Source organism: Sphaerodactylus townsendi, linkage group LG06 (assembly GCF_021028975.2).
Source record: "Sphaerodactylus townsendi isolate TG3544 linkage group LG06, MPM_Stown_v2.3, whole genome shotgun sequence".
Taxonomy (NCBI): Eukaryota; Metazoa; Chordata; class Lepidosauria; order Squamata; family Sphaerodactylidae; genus Sphaerodactylus; species Sphaerodactylus townsendi.
The window spans coordinates 34,092,575-34,116,158 of record NC_059430.1 but is presented as its reverse complement, the minus strand read 5'-3'; positions in this window follow the sequence as shown (position 1 = coordinate 34,116,158).

Genomic DNA, 23,584 nt, shown 5'->3' with positions numbered 1-23,584 from the left:
TGAAGGCTCAAAGGATCTGTTTACTATTGTGTATTAGAAAGAGCTGTGCTCCAGGCAAGCTGCAGATTTGGAGAATGTTGTGGGCCAAATTATATTTATCTCCAGATTTAAACTTTTTGTAATGCTAGATTACAGTGACAACCCCCCCCCCCTCCCCAATCTGCAGTGGAAACTCTCAGACACCACACCGACATTCAAATAAACAGAAAGCAGCCTTTGGGTCTCTAAACTGATTTCAGTGTTTTCCCCAATCCTGGGCAAAGGAGGAATATCTTGTGAATGGGGCATATGCAGTTTCCAAATTAGTTTTAGTATGGTTTATTTTATTTTATATCAATGACCTTTGGTAGAGTCAATAAAATTCCCTGTAAGGCTAGTCTATGCCCCTATGAACTGAATGAAATTGAGATGATACAACATGTATCCTCTTGGCATGCCCAATTGATGCCTTTCATAGGAAAATGTACATTTCTCCTCTCCTCGTTGGGTTAAACGAAAATTCATTGGTGGGTTTGATGAACTACCTACTTAATAGTTCGAATAGTTTAATTTGTAAAAATGTTTCTAACTTTTTCATCTCTGTTATAGGTAGACGAAACCAACTTCTTTGAAATGTTGGTAGATTGAATTAATCCATTTTATCAGATCTGCAGCGATCAATCTTATTTAAGGCTGAATTTTCTTTTTACATTATGTATATAAATTTAAATATTACTGTATTCCTAATGCCAATAAAGGCTGTGATGGTGATGACTTTATATCTGTTGTTTTGTTTATTTTTATCATGTTGTTTTTATATTGTTGTTACCCACCCAGGGTCCTGCAAACTAGGTGAGTATATATAAATATTTTAAGTTGAGAAATAAGTTATATCCAGGGCTGTCACCCAATTACTGAAATCTTAGTCAGCTACTCATATGATAGCTTATCAATTAACGGACTGAATTTCCATACATTAGCATGATCCAGCATGACATAGTGGACAGAGTATCAGATTAGGGTCCTGCCAGACCTGAATTTTGAGTCTCCATTCTACCAAGGGAGCTCAATGGATGACTTTAGACCAGTTGCACTCTCAGCCTAACCTACCTTCACAGGGTTGTTGTGAGAAAATGGAAAAAAAGTGCTACAGGTCATTCAGTTGGGTAAGAATTAGTATTAAGAAGGCTGACATTCTCAGTGAAGTGAAACAAATCTCCTGAAAGGACAGGACCACCAACAACAACTGGAGGCCAACTGAACTTGGTGTGCAGATCTACATGCACACACACACACACACACACACACAGAGAGAGAGAGAGAGAGAGAGAGAGAGAGAGAGAGAGAGAGAGAGAGAGAGAGAGAGTCTCCCTCAAAATGGTCTTTCACCTGAACACAAGTTTAAGGCAGTGGATCGGGACAGATAAAAACCAGTCCTGATTGCTTAATATAAGAAATAACAAAATGCCATGAAGAACACATTTCTTAGCTGGGTTTTTTTTAAAGATCTTTTTTTCTAAGGCACAATCCAGAGAAAGCTATGCATGCCCAGAAGGACATTTTACTCTAATGGGTGGTTTTGAATTCAGGGAAATAAAAGAAAATAAAGTAAATAGAGATTGTTTAGGATTGCTCTCTAAAGGAACTTTCTGAATTATTATCCATATAAGTTCATCAATGTACATGGCTGATGTACCAAAAATACTGGTCCCTGTCCCATGAAGATTCCAATCTAAATTCCAAGAGGGGGAAGTCAGCAACAGGCAGAAATGCGGAAGTAACAATAACTGGCATTGATATGCGCCATTTTTTTAAGCAAGGGAGCAAAACATTGTATAAGCCCTAAGGCCATTACAATTAGGACATACAGACGGACATATACAATTATGGCAAAAGCAACCATTTGTTAGCACATATTTGTAAATCAGACATCATTATGCCTTTTACAGAATTTCCTTGCTTGGAAATCAGCCAGGAAAAAAGGTTAGTTCTTGAGGAGAAGGGGGAGGTGGGTCAGGCTATCTGAAAACAAATGTGCATGACCTGGAAACCCTTCTAGTCAATCCATGATGAGTAGGGTTCCCAGTGATGAGAAATTTGCACTCTGCATCTGCTCAGGAGAACTTCCTTCTACTTTTCCTGAGTCCTGGAACTAAAGTCTGGCTTTGAAAATAGATGCTGGGGCTGAGTGCTGGCACAAAGTAGATCCTGATCCTTCAAAGGTCCCATTTTATTGGACCAAACAAGCTTGGTTAAGATCTAACTTTTATTGCTCTGATATATAAACACAGGCTTTGGGGAGGACAAAGACAGAGCTTCTTCGTGCGAGCATTCCTTCCTGGCCTTCTCGAGCTAGCTTAAACAGCTGGTCCAAACTTCATCAGATGAATCAATGCAAAGGACCCTAATGGTCTCCTCTGAACAGAAAGAGAAAACCTTTTTTTGTCCCTGCAGAGACCGAGCCTTATCAGTTCTTTCTGTCATTCATCCTTCCACAGTCCACTTTCAAATCCTACTGGATTTATTGCAGAGGCATCAAGCATGCTGGAAAATAATTGTACAAGCCAAGAGTCTAGCTGCCTATCGACTCCAAGCTCCGGACAATGCCACTGGGAAATTATGCACACAAAAGGTGTGCCGGGGTGACAAAATGAGAGAATGCCTCGGGCCCATTGATGAGGCTCAGGCTTGGACAAAGCTCACGCTTTAAATACCAAGCAGCTCACTGGCTTCATCTGATTATATCTGAGTGCTTCGTGTGTACACACACCCCACACTATTTGAATCCCCCATTTCCCCTCCACCATCACAACTGCTAAAAGGACGCACTTGTTTTTTGGTGCAGCATACTATGAAATGACGATCTTAAAAATTATTGTGATTAACACACATACCCACAAAATGACATTTGCCGCTTACCACCCCCCTTACTTGATTTATTTAGGGCCTCTGGGTGTGTGAATTGTTCAAAAAGCAACAGATTATTCATAGACACCATATTTTCACACATTGCACAAATCAACAAGTCTTTTCTGAGTCAGTTTTCATATACTTTGCAAGTAATGTGAATCACTTTTAAACTCCCTGCTTCATGCTTTCTGGATCACTAAGTCATAGGATGGATCCTCTATAATCAGAGAGGTAAAACTATCCAATCCAGTTGTGATAAAGAAAATTATACAAAGCAAACAATGTTGGCTAAAAAACCATGAGGACATCCCCAAAGTTGAGATGCTCAAACATTCAGACAAAGAGGATTTGAGTCTGACTCTGGTTGAATCAATATATAGAACAGAAGAAGGTGAGAGGGCTGATGCGGCAGAAAGGAATATATCACTTCATTCTGGAAATGGAAGTACTAAAACTGTACCCTCACACTGAGAAATGCTGTGTAAGTAGAACTCTAGCACCTCAGGAAGAGTCTAGCCTAGTGCCAATTTTTTTAAAAGCATGTAAGGAAGCATTATGATTCTTCCCATGTACAGTCAGCAGTGCCAATCCCATTTGACCACTTCAGGACTCTGACATCTGATTTGGCTGCATCTGCAGATCTGTACTAGAACAAATCTCACACGTCTTGCATGCGTACACACAGCAGCAAGAGGATGCTATTCTGAGACACTGACCAAGCTGCAACACACTTGATCCTGTGTTTAGAAGTTCACCAAGAATTAAACTGGCACTATACTAAATGAGGAGTTTGCAGTTTGCAGAGGTCAGATTTCCATATCACAGTTGTCTTACAGCCAGCATGATTAAGAGCAGATGGACTCTAATTTGGAGAACCAGGATTGTTTCCCCACTCCTACACATAAAGCCTGCTGGGCGACCTTGGGCTAGCTAGTCACAGTTCTAATAGAAATCTCTCAGCCCTATCTACCTTAGGTGTCTGTTGTGGAGAAAGGAAAGGAAGGAGTTTGTAAACCACCTGGAGTTTCCTTACAGGAGGGAAAGGCAGGGCATAAATCCAAACTCTTCCCTTCTTGTTGTTAGCTCATATGATACACCAGATCAACACTGATATGCATACAAATAGACAGTCAAGACAATGCTCATTGGCATGAAGATATATAGTTTACAGACTTGTGTAATGTTGTTTTTATATGGCTGCATCCACAAAAGAAATCTAGGAAAACACTGAAATAGAATCAGTGAGAAACTCATTCTATCTGAAGAGCAGTCTTGAAAAGTGAGATCAAGGTAAACATTTAATATTTTAAGTTCAGGTCAGTTTTGCTCCTTCTGATATATGTTATGTGGATTCTATTTGAATTCTTCAAAGAGCTGGCTGTTAATCAAATTTCCCATCATGAAATATGGTATTCCTATTTTATTTCCCTGCAGTCTGTTTGTCCAACTTCTTTCTCTCCAATCAATACTACTAAATTTGGAAGAAGATATTTCTTTTTAGTCATTGTTGTTCATTGTGTCAAAAACAGATGGTACTTTCTGAATTTATTCACTTCAAAAATAGAAAATACCTGACTGTCTCAGTTCTGTTAGATTGAAAGGTGTGAAAAACAAAAGGCGGATTTTGTGAACATAAAATTTTTCTACCTCCTGGTTTCTCCTCAGCCCTCCAGCAAGAAAGAATGTGGCCATTTCTACAGTCTTCTATTTTACTCCCTGAATTCTGTTTACGTCTTCAAGATACTTATGCCAGCAAGGTGCAAACATTAGCTAATCTTTAGTGAACACTTGTACTCCTGACATTAGTCCAGCATGTTCCAGAGGTTTCTGGTGCATATTCTTGATATGTTTTCATTACTGAGGACAACAGAGGGAAGCAAGGAGCTGACCTGCACCCTTCTGGGATTATTGGATCTAGCCGCAGCTGACAGAGCCCCTTTCCCATATTCTCACTGCCATCACTGGGCCTTCAGAGGGAGAAAGGTGTGCATCTCGCAAAGAGCTGGATTAAGAGCTTTGAAAGCCCTAAGTATTGAAAAGATTATGGTACCTCATATACATTATGAAATTCAAAATAAAAAACAATAGTAAACTATAACAAACATATATATTCTAATGAATAAATATCATTATTTGCATGAAATAAACCACCTATTATAACCTTTTCAATACTATAGCACTTTTATGGGCCTTGGTTCAGATGCAACATGGCGCCGTGGTCCACTGTAACTCTGGCAGAGTCTCCAGAGTCTCCTGCCTCATTCCAGCTGCTAGCTGCCATTGCAAAGGCCATCAGAGGGAGAGGAGGAAGCAGCTAGGTGCACATCTCTGGCCACACCTGGATGCAACTCAAGATGAAAATCCTCTCCTAAAGATGGCACTTAACTTTAGTTGTTATCTGTATCAGTTTTCCATTAGAACAAGCTGCTTTGTGAACCAATTTTCTTTGCAAAATGGCTATGAAAATATAATAAGTAATGTTCTAAGAGACACACCCAACGTATACCAGGCATCAGCTTTTACAGCTGGGTCTGCCTACTGTGCTCACTTGAACTGAGAACTAAAACTAGAACAGAACAGAATCAGCACTCTTCTGCAGCACAATAATACAAGTGTTGTATTAGGGTGGGAGGTGCCCCTCCTGCTGGTGGTCCAGTCATATTTATTTCTGGTTGGGCTGATCACACCAGAAGTTGGCAACTCCAGCTTGAGAAATTCCTGGAGATTTGAGAGCACTGCCTGGCAAAAGCGGAGTTTGGGAAAGGAAGGCACCTTGATAGGGATGTGATGCTGTAGAGTCCACCATCTGAAGCTGCCATTTCCTTCAGGCAAACAGATCTCTGCCATCTGGAGAGCAGCAGTAATTCCAGGAGAACTCCAGGCTCCACCTTGAGCTCTCCCAGGTCTTACCCCCAGCCATTTTATCTCATTATTGTAAATATTATAGTAAAACAAATATAAGTTTTAAAGTAGAAAGTTTGTCTAAGGACAGATAAACTGTTGGTGTAAATCAAACTTCGCTGGTTTGTGCTTCACAAGGGAGAAAAAAAAATCATAATTTCAAAATAGAGGCTTCTCCCAAACAGTCTTTGGAAAGCTCGGCATTGCAAATTGTTTTCTGAGTCACCATATGTGTAAGCCCTCACCATGTGATATTGTACCCATGTCACTACAAGTCAGGACTGCTGGCAGTGTGAGGGGAAAGATCACTATTCAATTGTACAGCCAAGTTGACTCACATTAAATAGCTCTTGAGGGCAGTTTCAAGCAGCCCAGACACGGCAGCCATATTTGCCAGGAGTAGCTCGAAGTGAGTTGATCAGGTTTGTAAATATTCCCCATAGAACAATTTCAGCCCCTTTGTATTCTTAAAACAACAATAAAAGCCCTTTAAGCCGTCTTTATGACAGGCAGATGAAAAATACAATAAATCAATGAGATGGATGGAAATGGTCACCCAAATATTTGAGGACCCCGGCATCAAGCTGCCTCAGGATTGTATACGTACCAGATTATGGAAGATCTGTCTCTTTATACTTTTTTTAAGGATGGCAGCTTCTATTCAGTAGTGTGAGGGAGACAATCCTTTAAGCCGTGTCAAAATGCCAGTTATCCTCAGATGCCACCCAGATTTGAATAATTTAGAGAGACAAAACCTCCCATAGAAAATACAAACCATCCTTTGACTAGTGCTACATTTGACACGACAGCTCCCCTCTCTTTTTTCCCCTGAAGCTGCTTCATCTCTCTATGAGCCATGACAAGTGCCAATCAAACCTGCTGTTTCTAAACTTTTTGGAGAGAGGAAAAGAAAGAAACATGAAACAATTTATAACAATTGCGGAAGGAAGATTCCCTATCAGTGTGTGGTCCAGGACAGGGGATGGAGAAAGGGAGAGGAACCAGGGGCAAGGAGCAGAAGAGGAAAATCATGTATTTTCCTTTCTTCACTTCTAATCTCTGACCCCCCTGTTTACCTCTTTATACATTTTAATCTCCTGGTTGCCCCAAATGATCCTAAACAAATTGTAGGTCAGCTTGGATTAGTTTCTTTATTCCACATGATTAGGACATTTATTCATACCTTTAACATCTTCAGCAGCAGCAGCAGCTGAACATCAGAAACATTCAGGAACTGTCTATTGTATCTTCAGCAAAGCTTAGAGCCATCCAATAGCAGAGCTATATTGGGTAGGAAAAGAGAGAACTGGAAAGCAAAGCAAAAAAAACACTAGCCAACAGCATCCGTACAGTAAAGTTTGGCCTTCACAAAAGTCAGTGCTCAACATGATGCTCAAAAGTATTGTTGATGACGCAAGGGAAAAGCATGCCCAGTAGGGAGCTCTTAAGAGAAATGCAGCTCAATGTCCATGCATCAGTACAACTATAATGATGTTCATTGCCACACAACTCTGCATAAAATTGCACTCGTCATCTGAAACAGACTCCGTTCTGGTCTGCTAATATTTATTCACCAGATTCTATTTGCCTGTTCCATAGATCAGTTTCAGTTTCATGGAAGCCTGACACCAAAAAACTTGAGCTTACAGGAAGAGATCTTATATGATTTTATATAGTTATTAAAAAAAACCCCGATGAGATCAGTTCAGCACATTTAAATAAGGTAGTGTTTACTGATGTTGGCATCTTATGCCAGGAGTTCCACGGAGCATACAGCAACAGATTCATTTTTAGGTCTACTTCTTCCATGGAATGGGAAGGGGATCACACACCCTACCTAGATCAAACTGAAGGCCACAACATCCACCTAAAACAGCTTCAGTAAAGCAACTCTTAAATCTCCTGCACTGATCCATACATGTTTTGTCCTTATATGGAGGTTCTTTTGTCGCATCATCAGTTGAGAATTGGGCTCACAGACATGTCCACTGTTATCTAGCATGATCCTAATGACGCTTATTCAGAAGTCACCCAAAGTTCAAGGGGAAGTTCCAAGGATGCACAGAACTGCAGCCACAGCTGGGGAAAGGCCATGAACTCAGAAAGCCCTTGCTCCAAAATAGCCCCACAAAAACCAGAAGGTTAGTATTAGAATTAATTATACAGCTCCACTCCTTCCCTATTAAATGCTGGTGCAAATGTGTACATTTAATCAGGGGCTATTATCCCATGTCTGAACATATATCAACATAGTTAGGTATCCTTCTGTTTCCAATTCCCGTTCTCTTCTGTTGAAACTCAGGATAATGAGCCAGTCCTGATTGTGGAAATCTCTATATGTACATGGAAAATCCTTCATGTACTCCAAAGCTGCTGAATCAGACCTATCAGAGTTTTTTTATATGGATTTTTTACTTTACTCTTTAGTAAACAAACCAACATAGGGAGTATTATCGAAGGCTTTCATGGCTGGAATCACTTGGGTGCTATGTGGTTTCCAGGCTGTATGGCTGTGTTCTAGCAGCATTCTCTCCTGACATTTCGCCTGCATCTGTGGCTGGCATCTTCAGAGATTCCAGCCACAGATGCAGGCGAAACGTCAGGAGAGAATGCTGCTAGAACACGGCCATACAGCCCGGAAACCACACAGCACCCAAAACATAGGGAGGTCCCTTCTATACCCACAGATTTAAATACAGAACTGGCAACATTTACAGGAGAGAGCCAAATTAAACATGTTATGCTGACAAAATCTTCCAGTGCAAATCAGTCAACTACTTTATGCAATCCTGATGAAAGATTAATGTTTCATACACACCTTAAGCTAAATGGCATACTGAAAACCCAAGAATCCTTTAAATCATCATCAGTCTTTCATTAAAAATGCTTAGCTAAAATCAATATTTATTATTTTAAAAGGCTGGCATATCTCATTTAGTGATTGCTTATTATATTTTAATCAGAAAAACAAAGGTTCCCTTCTATACAATATAGTATCAGTATAGGCTAAATTCTTAATTCTACCTTTTAAAAATCAACTTTTGAAAGTTTTTTGGAAGGAGGGAACTGATTTTTTTGCTTCAATTAATATTTCTATGACATATTGGGCCTGCTCGAAACAACTAACATGAAGGGTAACATTAATATCCTATAAATACATGGACTAGTGTACATTTTCTCTACAATGTAGACTCTACAACTTATGGGATGCTAGTGTTGATTTTAGACTCTGTTTTATGTCTGAAGGACAGTCTATAAATGACTCCCAGTCGTAAGGACTAAATGGAACCTCTATGTTCAGCAGCTGTGTACCATTGAATACTAGTTGCTGAAAGACCACAGATAGGAGGTTATTGCTTTTTGGCTTGACAGTTGACAACTATGGGATGTATGTGGCTGACTAGATGAGCATCCGATCCAGCAGGGTATGTTCTTCATAGGGGTTCAGGTAACACCAGACAACTAGTCTGGTCTCTTCCCAACAAGACACTCCTTTGTTTATATGACATAGTTCCCTTTTGTTGCTCATGTTATGTGAGGATGTCTGTGTGTGTGTGTGTGTGTGTGTGTGTGTGTGTGTGTGTGTGTGTGTGTGTGTGTGTGTGTGTGTGTGTGTGTGTGTGTGTGTGTGGAGGCTAAGGACCCATTTGGAATCCATTGGGGTTGCAATGTTTGTCTGAAGCAGAACAAACAAAAAGGACTCTTGCTAAGTCACTTAACAGACTACAGCTAACAATTTGATAAAGAAGGCTCCACAAAAAATAAATGAGTTTGTGTTCAAAGTGTCACAAGTTTCCTTTTCACAGCTACCAGTCCTGTAAATCAACTTTTAGATTTATGTTACTTTCTAAAACTCCAGCTACTGGGTCTTATTGTTTGTCTCTTATAAATCAACCCCAGAATAAAACTGGTTGATTCAAAAGATGTCCTCATACCGGCAAGGGTGATTATTGTGGACTTGCAATGGCAGGGTTCAGTGTTTCAATCAAGCGAGGGAGAATTTGAGTAACTTGACATCATCTGTAACCTTTCCAGACTGTACACTTGAAAAACAAATATACACATTATAAAAAAGCTTTTGAGTCAGGTGCAAAGAAAGATACAGGTGATAGCAAGACCTTCTGAAGAAACATCTGTTGCAATATAAAATGAAAGGGGGGAAATGGAGGGAGTTGTTATTTGTTAAAAAGTAAAGTAATATCTAATGCAACGTCAACAGACTTAGTCATGTGGTAAAACATGAAGCTCTTTTTAATCATCCAAAAAGAAATTTAATATCTTTGAATCTGCTAAGCAATGCAACTTGCCCAAGCAACCAGATACACAAAGCTCTAGGTATTTGTTCTGCCTTTGTTACGACTGAACAAAGCTTGAAAATACAAGTGGACTTAGGCCGTCTTACTCTTGCAGTTGATTGCTCATTATTAAAATCAGGGCTTGCAAGCAATGGCAGAGGATGAAGGAAAAAGAGAACTCAAGCTGCTAGTTATTCAGAACCTTACAGTCTAGATGATCCAAGACACTCTTACCTTTCATGGGGCTTGAATGATTCTTGCTGTCTTATAACTTAAGGGTGCCACCGTAAAATCCATCAACCATTCAGTCGCTGTAAAGAGTACTTGGGGGCTGAAATATTTGTTCCTGTTTATTAAGTGGCAGTCTGGAACATAACTATACCTACAGGATACAAACTTTAGCAACCCAAATTTAAATGTTAAGTTTCTGCTGATGACAAGTGAGCCTATGATCCATTCACCACAAGAAGGGAGGACCCATCATTGGCTACGAAGACAAAGCAAACCAACACCAGCAGGCTAGTCAAATGCTCTGGCTTTCCTTTTCTTATATTGGCATCTATTGATTCAAAGACTCACAGCTAGTCTGCAAAAGCATTTGATTATAAGGACAATGATCATGTTTGGTGGCTGTCATAAATCTTGAAAGAAAGAATGCATGTGCCGCATGCAAGGCATAAAAAAGTTATTCTTTTAACATGAATAGCTTACCATCGTAGGGTTAGCCTCTTGATCACCTATCCCAGTCCTTGAATGAATATCTGCTGCCTTGCTTTCTTTCAGGAAGGCAGGTGCAAGATGAAGGAAGAAGGCTGCCAATGAAGATGATGAATTGCCTTTGGGTGCTGAAGACCAATGTTTAACATGAATGCAATACAGCCATGGATTAAAATGATCTCAGAGTCATACATCTTTAAAATCTACATTTAAAGAGAAAAGAAAGACATTCTTCAAAGTCTGACAAGATCCAAACTTGGTAGGACACTCTTCATTATTCCCAGACATGCATATTTAAGAACCCTTCTTTGTGGCTATTCTGATAACTTATACTTGTGGACTGTATTGGGCTTCGTCAGAATGGCTTTGTCTGGTGGTTTTAATGCATTGTTTCTTATAACCAACATTTTATTTGAGAATGACAACAGCCAGCAGTTAGAAGGAAGATGCTTCCTCACAGAAATTAAGGAATGTTGTACTTTTTGTATGCTGCTTAACTAGGGAGTGCCTCTATTAATACATAGAATATATCCAGACATCGATTACAGAATAACTAATGTTCTTCAAAAGGAACAGGATCCAAGTGGTAATGCGAAGTCATGGTCCCAGGAACTAAGGGATTTATATGAACCAAGCCTGAGGGCAGTAAATGACACGCCTACAGATTCTACACCTTATTTCCCCATTTATCCCCTTGAGTCTAACATGGAGGGTCTGGAAGAGCCAACCTTACAACACATTAGAGCCTCAAGAACCTCACAATCTCTCTTCAATCATGATTGCCAGTTATAAGGAAGATGCTTCCTCACAGAAATTAAGGAATGTTGTACTTTTTGTATGCTGCTTAACTAGGAGTGCCTCTATTAATACAGAGAATATATCCACCCCAATAAACTGGGGGACATGATGAAGGTTTGGTTTGGGGGTCTTTACTCAAAAAGTAAGTGGTCTAGGAGCTTTGACATTCAGCCTTTCTCTCATGGGAGCTTCCTCTTGCATTTTGTTCCTTCAGGCCACATAACCTTAGCATCCCTTTTCAGCTAGCTGCTTTGATACATTGGTGTTGTAGCCCAGGATAAGGAAATAGGAAAACAGTGTAATTTTGGAATACCTAAAATTACATGACCCTGTCTCAGCACAATTTCGCTAATGTGCAAAGTTAATTCTTCCTGAGTCATTCCTGTTTGTCTATGAGGCAAACTCAATCCAAGACTGGTATTAAAATGTCCAGGATAACCTCATGGGTCAAGACCATTAAACTAGACCACTAACATGTTTAAAAGGCAATCTGCCATGCTATTTCTCTCTCACTGTACAAGTTAAACATTAGCCAATTACGCACAAGGCATCGGCTGCCCAATGGGGGCAAATGTGCATCTCCACAAGATTTCTTGTACAGACGTATTTCTTCAAGCCCCACTTTAACTTTATATTCTCCCCACAGCAAGTGAGAGAACTTCTGGCATGAATTTAATTTTGCTTCACAGCCAGAGCAGGCAGAGTTGCCAGTGAGCACAGTTTTGTCCCGGACCTCTTCCCTCCGCCCACAGCCAGTTCATTTAGTCTCACCCCCCACTCACCCACCCCCATGCTGCTTTGCATGCTTCCCCCTTGCTCTCCTCCCTCCTGCTGACTCCTTCCTGAAATCAAGCAGAGTCTCTTTCTGGCTATAACTTGGGATCATATTCCCACTGTATTTTTACGAAAGGTTTAATAACCTCATCACTGTTAACAGACGTAGCAATGAGATGATACCAGATTCAGACCATGTTAACTATTTGAAAGATTTGCTTGTAATTTTAACCTTAGGGTTGCTCCAATGTGTCAGTTCTGGTGTAAATGTGTCAAATCTGGGCTAACCCAAGCTTTTTCCAGAGTCTCTGATTTCCTGAACTGTGGGCAGTATGCATTTAGGTTATACAAACGGTGTGTGCCCAGTGTCTCCCAGCCAGAGACAGAATAAAGCTTTCTCTATTTGTGCCCATGCAGGATAAACAATATTCTTGCCAGAATTTGGTTTGTGTTATTAAAAAGGCTATATAATAGTTCTTAAATTAAGTAGTCCAAACTCTCTTTTTAAAATTGGTAGGTATAATTTTTGTTGGTAATTGTGGGTGACTGATTATCTCACCAAATGAAAGTCCAAAAAAATGGAATCAATTTTGAGAAATAGTCTGTTGGGAATATCTATCTATATAGGTAAATTTGGGGATAACTGTTATCTTTAGGACACTGATTTTTCCCCAGAGTGTTAAAATTAAAGGTTTATGTTGGCCATCTTAATTGTAGAGCTGCACTTCTGGAAGAGAAGGTTTAGGGAGTTCTATCTCCACTGACAACCGTGAAGTCTACAGGGCTTGGCTCAGGAGAATAGCTGACAACCATGAAGTTCATCCAGTCGGGGAATTGTTACAGTGGAAATTTTATGAAGCCTCAGCAGGCTGTGAAAAATCTTGGCTGATATTGTCAACAAAAGGAGGACGCTTTGGAAAAAAAAATTAAAGAAAGGATTGCATAAAAAATGCTAGCAGATCTTCTCATAATAAACCATTTTTGCCACGCTTGGGTCAGAGCCCTTGATGTGAAAGAAGCATGGATTCCCTTCAACTGCGTAACAGCTCAAAACAATTAACAGTGAAGAACAAAAAGAAAATATGTTCCTGAGAAACTGTGGTCATCATTTAGTTTACTGTGTATGGACTGCTCCATCAGCAGCTTTCCTCATAAGGAGAGGAATGCTTCAGGAAGGGAATTAAAAAAATTAACACTTTATTGTAAGACAATATTTTCATCTGCTTAGCTTACATACCCTTATATGAACCTCTAGCATGATTAATAAACTGGTGTTATGAAGGAAATTCACCTGGTTCTCAATGGGAACAGGATTTTAAATTAAAATCATATAACTTAATGATAATAGTAAGCATCTGTGTGGAGCTTTAGAATGTTCAAAGCACTTTGCATATTATTTTCTCATTAACTCTTATTCTCCCTTAAGATAGGGAAAGGTAGGCAATGATTTCAGGCCAGCCAAGAATTTCCTTCTGCAAGGAATGCACACACCGGCAACAGCAGCAGAAGCAGAGTTCTCTGGACTTAGCTGGATGAACACTTCTGTGATAGTTGGTTCTGGTGGGTTTTCCAGGCTGTGTGGCCATGGTCTGGTGGATTTTGTTCCTAACGTTTCGCCTGCATCTGTGGCTGGCATCTTCAGAGGTGACTGGCATCTTCAGAGGTGTATCACAGAGGTGTATCACATCTTCAGAGGTGTATCACAGTAATATCTGTGATACCTAGTACATTTTAATTGTCTCATGTCCAACAAGTGGGGAAATAGTTTCGGACATTCTTGTGTGATGTATATATATTTTAACCTGGATGTGAATGCTGAACCTGTATGTGAGCTTTATTCAACTGAAATGTTCTGTCTTTTTCACTTTGCCAAGCAGCTCCTAGGCACTTGTAACTGTGGAGAGAGATCACATGGCTGTCATTCCTTAGATAAACAGTCACATGCTTATTTGGTACAAAATTGCTAGAGTTTGCAGAGGCAAGAATATACAAACAGGTTCCAAATTTCCTTCTTTAACACTTGATAGGGATTATACATACTCCTTTTCCTCATGGAAGAAAACAGGGTTGCACTTATGTGTAACTGCTGTTCATTGAGAGGTATTCTGTGCAGTCATACTTTTGGGGACTGCATGAATGCAGGCTGGCCATGGAATATCTTCCTATAAGCTTCCAGAAGAATCTACTTTGGAGTGTTTCCCCTCTCCTTGGGAAAAGAACCTCAGCACTTTTCCTGTGACATAGGTCCTTTCCGCACGGGCGATATACAGCGGCCCAGGGACAGCAAAAACGTCATCCCTGGGCTGTTGCATCGCAGCAGTGCCATCCTGGCCACCAGAAAGCAGCATGAAGCCACCGCTTTTAACCTCGCTAAACAAGTGAGGTTTTTGCAAAGCAGCGTCTTCCCATCGGCGCGGTGTGAACAGCACCGGCGGAAAGACGCTGCTTTCCCCGTCCCCTCCACTCACCTCTTCTGGCAGCGTTGCTCTGGAGGGCTGGAGGGACACACTTCTTAAAATATGTGGTACCCTTCTGCATGGTGGAGACAAAGAAAAAAGACCAATAAAACAACCCAAATGGAAAGAATGTAAACAAAAAAACAACACCAAAGAGAAAAATTTCACCTCCCAGAAAAATTACCTCAGTGGGGGAATAAAGACAAAGCTCACAAAAATATGTTCTTGTGCAGCGACAGAAAAATTATTGAGGGGTGCAGAGCTCCTCCTTGGTCATGGGACCACTGGGTGGGAAAAACACTGAAGATCCATTCCTGAGGGAAGGGGGAGCACTCTGAAGTACCTTCTTTTGGAAGTTTACAAGAAAACTTTCCATTGCCAGCCTGCACAGTCCCAAAATGCGGGGCTGCACAGAGTCCAAGCTGATGAACTATCTACCAGTTCCATTTCCCTCTTTCAGAATCCTCTCCCATTCTTCACTCTCCTCTCTCCACTCCATAGTGTAACTGCCAATTTAACTGCTATTTTCTCACTGTCTATCAGTTCTCATTGGTTGTCCTTAGGTAGAGGCAAAACCTAACCTGTCTGTCACGCTGACCTAAAGAAAAAATAGTATTTTCTGTCCATTCTGAAAAAAATTATAACAATGACACAGTAGGAAATCTTTGGAAGAAATGAAAACAAGCAACATTTTCCTCAAGGCAATTTTGAGTTATATCCTAAGCCAAATTCAATGGTACTCATTTGTAGGAACCAACTGTTAGACTTGTCCTTTAGTTCTACAGAACTAAAAATATGTATTCTGTAAAATACAAAAACTCTCTTCTATAACAGGTTGAATCCAGGTATTTGACTTTATTCCATGATCTGAGATCATTAATTTGCCATTAAGGTGATGCACGTCAGCAAGTGTGTACAACCTTTTCTTTATTAGCATTAGGACTGCTCTCAATGAAATGTTAGACAAGAGGACTCTGGCACTCCTGTCCGCCTTCCCATCTGGGGTAGCTACATGCTATGCAAAAGACTTTTGAAAAAGGGAGAAAGTGAGATACAAGGGTGGGGGAGATGGAAGCCTTCACCACAATAAATGAAAGGCAAACAATATGCATATCAACATCCTAAGGAGATGTACCACTCTGCTGGGAAAAACCAAGACAAAGGAATTATCTGACACAACAGTTCAAAGCATATTGCACCTGTCAAAATGTCTGTCATCTTCTATAGAAATGTGTCATTCTAAAAGGGGTGGGGAGAGGGAAACTCTACCAAAGTCACTCAGAAACAACAGGCCACTTTGTCATTTTCCTCCAGCCAACTCGTCCCTCTGAAAGCCATTTAAGTCAATGCTAAAGATTGCCTGGAAGGACCAGACAATGGAAGGTCTCTTTCATTGTCAAGGACAGTTACACTTTGAAGATGATGCTCAAAAGGGGTTAAAATGGGTCAACAAGCAATTGTTGGCCCTATCCAAGAAAATGTGAACCAAACATTGTTAAAGTCACACACAAAAATTCCTCTAACATGATGCAACGTTAAGCAAAGGGTGGACTGATAAGAGAAAAATCAACACACCATGCAGATTTAGTCAGAAAGAATAAATTACGATCATTACTACCATTCCTTGTGACCATCCAGATTGATGGTCAAGACATGGCTGGGACTTCATAGTGGGCAGAATTTCATCTTTGTAAGAAAATATGTCAGAAACGGAATGATCAGGAGAAAAGGAGAATAATATAAAAATCGAGAAAGTGTCATTATGTTTGCACTCAATTTTAAAAGATTTTCACGGTGGGGTACACAAATATGTGATCTGGGAAGTTTATTGATTTTATTTATGCAACTATTTTATTTTCTTGAACAAACAAGCAAACGAACCAAGGATGACAGATTGCCATGAGATTATGGCACAGGCAATATCTCTTGTGGGGATTCACTCAGTGAGTCAGTCTTTTAACCACTATACTATTCTTAATTGCCTGCGTGAAATAATACACCATTCTCTCTTTACAAAATACTGATAGTATATTTTTATTCTGCCCTTCCTTCAAAAAGCTCAGAACAGCATACAGAGTTTCCTCTTCCCCAGTTTATGCTCACAACAACCATGCGGCACAGATTGGGCTGAGAGTGTATGACTGGCCCAAGAACACTCAGCAAGCTTCACTGCAAAGTAGTGATTGAAATCTGGGTCTTTTAGTGCCTGTTCTAACATAGGAAATGCTTTTTTACAAGATCTGTACAACATCTGACACTTATTGAAGCACAGCTATTGCCACATGTATGGCCTACACCAGGGGTCTGCAACCTGAGGCACTCCAGCTGTTCATGGACTGCAATCCCCATTAGTCCCTGCCAGTATGGCCAATTGGCCATGCAGGCAGGGGCTGATGAGTTTTGTAGTCCATGAACAGCTGGAGAGCCGCAGGTTGCAGACTCCTGGCCTACACATTCCTCAGAGATGTAGCAGACATACAGCATATCAATTTTGGTTTCAAATGTGAAGTACAAAGAAACAAGTTCAAAGTCCAACTGCTCAATAGCAGTTGTAGCATTAGACCCATGTGAACCTATATCTAAACTTTTATAAGTTTTGATGTATTACCAGTGGCATTCAGGAACTTACCTTGTATGTGCTTACCCTGAAGGGACAGTCTTAGCCAGTTGACAACAGGTGCAGCTGCCTCAGGTCCCAACTAAGAGCCCCAACCACCCACATCATGACAGAAGAAACAGGAGAAAAAAAGAACCCCATAGCCCCAACCACCACCTGTTGCATCCATCCCATTCAGGGCTGGGGCCATTTGCTTGCAGCAACAGCCACTCATGCCTGACCCATCCAGGGCTATCAGCAGCAGCTTGCGCCTGCTATCTTCAATGCTGCCAGGTTTTATCAGTGACTCTTATCCACCGCCCATGAGGTGAGGTTTGCTGCTTGCTTGGCCCTGGTGAGGGCGGCAGCAGCAATTCTAGGCTCCATCTTCCCTTAATTGTGGTCTGTTGCCAAAGCACAGCAGATGACCCCATTTCCTGTTAAGTAGCAATACAAAGTATTCATTTCATATCTTCAGTGCAAAGACTGAAGAATTAAATTATGGTTTTGAAATTTATTGAGTTCTGATATATTAACCATTTTTGCCAATAATATTGGCTTTCTGCAATCAAAGGGCACAATCCAGATAAATCTCAGCACTCTAAAATCTCACTGGAACAGTTGCTTAACAGTGCCATCCTAAACCAAGTTATACCCTTCTAAGACCACTTGCTTAACAGTGGGGTGGGGTGGGGGGATAGATGTGCAGCAGCTGAGCATGGTGCAGCCTCACCAACACCAAAGAAGTTTGTGGTGCCGTACACAGTAAAAAAACAGGGAACATCCTCCAAGGACAGTGAAAAGCCCTTATACAGCCCAATGAAGAGAAGAGGAAGAGTTTGGATTTATACCGCTCTTCGCTAGCAGGAGAAAATATTGGATCAAATTATGTTTTAACTCTGATGTGCGCAGTTTAACATATACTGCGCACCCAGACCTATTTACCTCCGAATGGTATCAACTTCTCAAATCAAAAATTTACTCAATAGGTTTATTACTTGAAGATCTCTGTATGCTGTCACCCAGAGAGATTTTCTAAACCTTAAAAAGCCGACTTCTTGAACAGGAATACTATATCCTGTTGGGGCAAGCAAATAAATCATGCTCACCCCTCTCTGTTGGAATAATACCGGAACAGGGGCACATAGCCAAATATCTTGAATTATTAACTGAACCCCAACAGAGATGGATTATCACAAGGGCCAGATCTAATATTTTCCCATCGGCCATTACAAAGGGTCGTTAGTTATCCATCCCTCTCCAGGGTTTGTCCACTCTGTAAAAACCAAGTGGAGACTCTTGCTCACATTATTCTTCATTGTCCGAGATATGTGGGCATTAGGAATTTCTCTCCCAGGCTGGCCCTAGACAAATCTAAAAGAGACTCTGACAGTTCTGTTGTGGAGCTTCTGTTAAACAATACAGATGTCATGCTCTTAGAAAAACTAGCAAAATTTCTTTTGCAAGTGACAGAACGTTCTAAGTAATGTATATTGCTATATACAGTCTTTCTGTCTGCGTTTTGAAAGTACTCCTGATTTGTACTTCATAAATGCCTGGTAACGCTCGAGCCTATTTTAAATGCCTAATAAAGGTTGTTGTTGAAAGTGATTTATACCCTTTCTCTCCTGTAGGAGACTCAAAAGGGCTTACAATCTCCTTTCCCTCCCCGCTCCCCACAACAAACACCCTGTGAGGTGGGTGGGGCTGAGAGAGCTCCATAGAGCTGTGACTAGCCCAAGGTCACCCAGCTGGCATGTGTGGGAGTGCACAGGCTAATCTGAATTCCCCAGATATGCCTCCACAGCTCAAGTGGCAGAGCAGGGAATCAAACCTGGTTCTCCAGATTAGAGTGCACCTGCTCTTATGCCATTGCTGCTCCAATGGGTTGCACTGCCTTTTTTGCATGTATAAGTCCATGCTAGCAAAAGAGACCATTCTCTGGGCTGAAAGGGCTCAAGAAGCTGACTAAAGTCAGCTTTGCCACCAGGAACACCTTCATCAGTGCTGGCATGGGCTCCTGCACTGGAGCTGGCACCCAGCCATCACATAGCTGCATGGCTCCCCAGTGCTGACATAAGTGCCCCAGTGCCGGCGTAGATTCCACTTACACCATGTTGAGGGGCATTTATGCTGGAACCAGGGTTATGCCACATCCAGAGCCCTTTTGTCCTCTACCCCTCACCCCACCTTTACCCCCCGGAGTGCATTGTTGGAGGAATATAATTCTATTTAGGATGGCATTGCTAGTCTTCTACTAAAATCAACAGAGTCTGTAAGTACCGGTATTTAAATTTGGATGGATCATACCCAAAGCACTTCACCCTGTCACAGTTTACCCTGTTACCTGAAAATTTTAATATGCTGAGGGAAACAAAGGTAAAAATTCAACTGTTTTGTCAGAATGTCCCTTAATAAAAGGATGGCTTACTATAGATATTTGTAAGCAAAAATGACTTCATGGGAACCAAAAACTCCCAGTCCCAGAGAACAGTTGATTTCCAGAAAGACAGAGTGGCAGAATGGTTAGGCAGCTGGGCTGGACCTACAAAGGCCAAGCTTCAAATACTCACTCAAGAGCAGTCTTCTTGGTCACTGTGTGCTAGCAACTCCCTCTTAGCCTAACTTCCTTCAAAAGGCTGTTGTGACAATAAAAGAGAGGTGCACTGTGTATGTTTCCCTGAGCATGTTAGAGGAAGAGTGGAACAAAAAATGTAATCGATAATTTATTTTGGGGAATTTCATCAACAGCCTAATTCTATACATCTTAAGGTTTTGTAAATATAGTTCCTCATATAAAACACAGCCAAGTTCCTATTTTGAAAAAACCTGGGGCAGTTCAAAAGCATTTTGTGATAATGTGAAAAGGCAACTTTAAAAACCGAGTTGTTACACTGAAACCATTAGAAATAGCTGGAGTAAATATCTGGTTCCTAGTTGATCTTTTAAAACACACACACACACATATTAAGGATGAATGTAATGCATTTATTATAGATTTGGATGGTAGAAGGGAAACCTTGACCCCAAGTGGAAGTGTCCGTTTTTCCACAGGAAGGCCAGGAAGTAGGCTTTCTTCTGATCACTCAATCAGCAGCCATTTTGTTTGTTTCTCTATCTAGCTGTGTTCTGAGCTACTACAAGTTGTTGAAATCTGTGCCTGCCCCTGCAAACAATATTTAGATGTAGTGATTGTATGCCCTATTTATATTCTTTTTAATTTTTTTAGTGGTGAGAAATTTTAACTGCCAAAAATTTATCAGCCGCTGTTTTTTTAAGTGTGGGATATAGCCAAAATACTGTATTTATCTGTATGTATTTATCTGTATTTATATTCATCTGTATTTATGAGAAATAAATTTGCTCTGTGTTTGTCAGTTGCTATAAAATATAGGCTGTATCTAATCACTTTTTTAAAGTCTCCAGACCAGTTAGTCAGAACTTCTTTCATAATGGATTGTTGCTTTAAGTTTGCTCAGAGAATAAAAGTTAAAATTTACAGAAGCACCCTCTAATTAAGACAACTGTCTTTCTTGTTAGTTGCACTCTTAAACGTGATAAAGATATTTAACCATATTTGGAATATCTTCTCTCCAAAAGAAGCTTCTCTGTCTAAAAAAACCCCCTTCTAATCTGCAAAACAGGGATCTCCATTTAGTAACAACACTACACAATTTGTTCTTTTTTAAATCCATATTGCAACATGGCACGCGATGAGTCAAATTACTATTGTAAAGTGCAAATTCTTTACAACACTGGAAGCCATCACAGAACAAAAAATGCTACTAGAAAGGTTTCAAAAGGAACATTTTTGGCTAGGATGGAGACTTTTGACATTATTTATTAGGTTCAAAAATGCTTAACAAAAGCCCAACAATAGTCCTGTGGAAACCACTACATCTGAGGCACTTTCTGTTGTTGTGGGCCGGCATTGATTTGAAGATGGCCAGCATGAGTGGAACAATTCCCTCACACCAGTCAATGCACGTCAGTATTCATACACATACAAGCGCAAGCCTGTGAACAAGCCATATGGAAACATTGGGGGGAGCGGGGGGCAAGAAGAGGGTGAAGTAAACATTTATTAACCTCTTTGTGCAAAGATTGGCGGAAGGACAGGCCAGAGTGAAGGAGACGGTCATGCCAAATTTCCACGAAAGAGGAGGTTTGCCCCAAGCATTTTTCACAGAATAAGGTGGAGCATGGAGAATGTCTGCAGCACCATGGTAACTGAAGCTGTTCAGGATTGGAATACTGCTGAAATACCTGCTGACTTCCAAGAAAGAGCAGTTAGAGAAGGGCTGATAAGAGATTTGGCAGCTGCTTGTGCTGTCCTGAAGTTGAGGCATGGAGGACAAACACAAGTAAGAAGCAGAGCCATTGCTCTCTCAGCTGAAAGGTACATTAGAAATGCTTCTAGAAACATATTCAAACACACATTCAATTCTCATGTCCTTGAAAACAGTCCTAAGCAGGTTTACTCAGAAGCCCAGTTGTATGAACTGAGGCTTAGTCCCAAGAAAATGTTCTTAGGACTACAACCTTTGATACGGGGTAGCACATGTGCACCCTGAACAAGAAGGAACAAATTAAACTGTTATGAATATAGTAATAAAAACACTTAAGGAAATCATATGAATGCAACCAAATCAAGGATGCAGAAATGAATAAATGTTGAAATTAATAATGATAATAATGTTGTTGGCCAGTAACTGTGAGCACTGTCTATTGTGGGTTTTCTGAGCTTGTTTTCATGGTGTGGTAGCTCTAGCTAAAACTACCACACAGTCCAAAAACCCCACAACAGCGGGCCACTCCCCACTCACCGTAAGCCGCGGGGTCACCTCTTTAAAAGACACGAGGAGGATGGACGTTCCCCACGTCACCAGCGTCCACTGCGCAGCTGCCCTTAATTTGCCGCTCTCCCACCTCCTTGTCGCGCGGCAAATTAGGTCCTCTGCAAAGAGCAACATTTTCAAAAAACCCGCGGGTGCAGCGGGGGGGTGGGGAACCTCGGCTGTTTACGCGCGGCTGATTCGCTCTGACGCGCAGCTTCCGGCCAATCAGGAAACAGGAACCGCCATTTTGTTTAGGGAGGGTGTCCCCATCAGAAAGTGCTCGGAAATTGAGACGTGTGTACAACAAGACGTGCCAACATTGCTCTTTTTTGCTCTTTTTTGCTCGAGCTCCACGGTTTTGCAGCTTGGCAAAGTGCCGCTGAGCACAGGGTTGTCGGCGGTGTGAACCGAAACCGATTTTTACTTTCGTTTTTCTGCCCAAGCAATTTGCAATGGGTAGTGACGTCAGCATGTGCAGACGTCTCAAAACAATGTGTTTAGCTTATCCAAACCAACTTTTCGGGTCAGCCAATCAAAATGGAGCCCCGCCTTCGGCTGGCTGCAACTCCCACGTGCCAGCCAATCAGAATGCTCGATTGCCTCTTTGACTCTTGATGTGGAACCCCGCGCTATTTCCTGAATGGAAAATGAGTGGGGAACAAATGTCTCCGTGGTCAGAAGCCACGGAGGCTTTTCTACGAGGGGTTGCTGCGGGGTTGCACTCAGACGAGGTAAGTGGGGAGTGGCCCAGCCAGTTGATTCCTGCTGTGAAAGCCTTTGACAATAAATTGTGTGCCTTCTTTTGGTCTAAAATGGTTGGGTGGATGCTGTTTCCTTCTCTTGGTTCATAGTAAGTGAAAGATCATGTCTCCCTGGGCAAAAACTGATCTCTGGAGCATAGGCAGGCTATGTGCATGCTAAGGTCAACTTGATTCCTTTACCATTCCATTCTATGTGGTTTTGGGTCAACATCAGTTCAAGAACATTAGCACAATTTTAGCCACCATATCGTTGGTTCCCATCTCTTACGATCTCATTGCTACAGCCAGTGGCCAAACAGCAGCCCCCTTTGTTAAAGAATATATGCTGTAGAATTGGACACTAAGTTCTGAATCCAAGCACCTTCTTCAAAAGGTACTACCAATATATATTAAACTTTCTTCCAAGAATATATGCTTCAGACTAAAGTATGTAAATATCATAGGATGAGATCATTTATCAGTACATACCTGATGAACCTGTATCCCACTCAAATCTAAATGAGATCTAGAGGATAATTATGCTTGCGAGTGGCTTGCTGAATTCTCAGTGAATAGGATT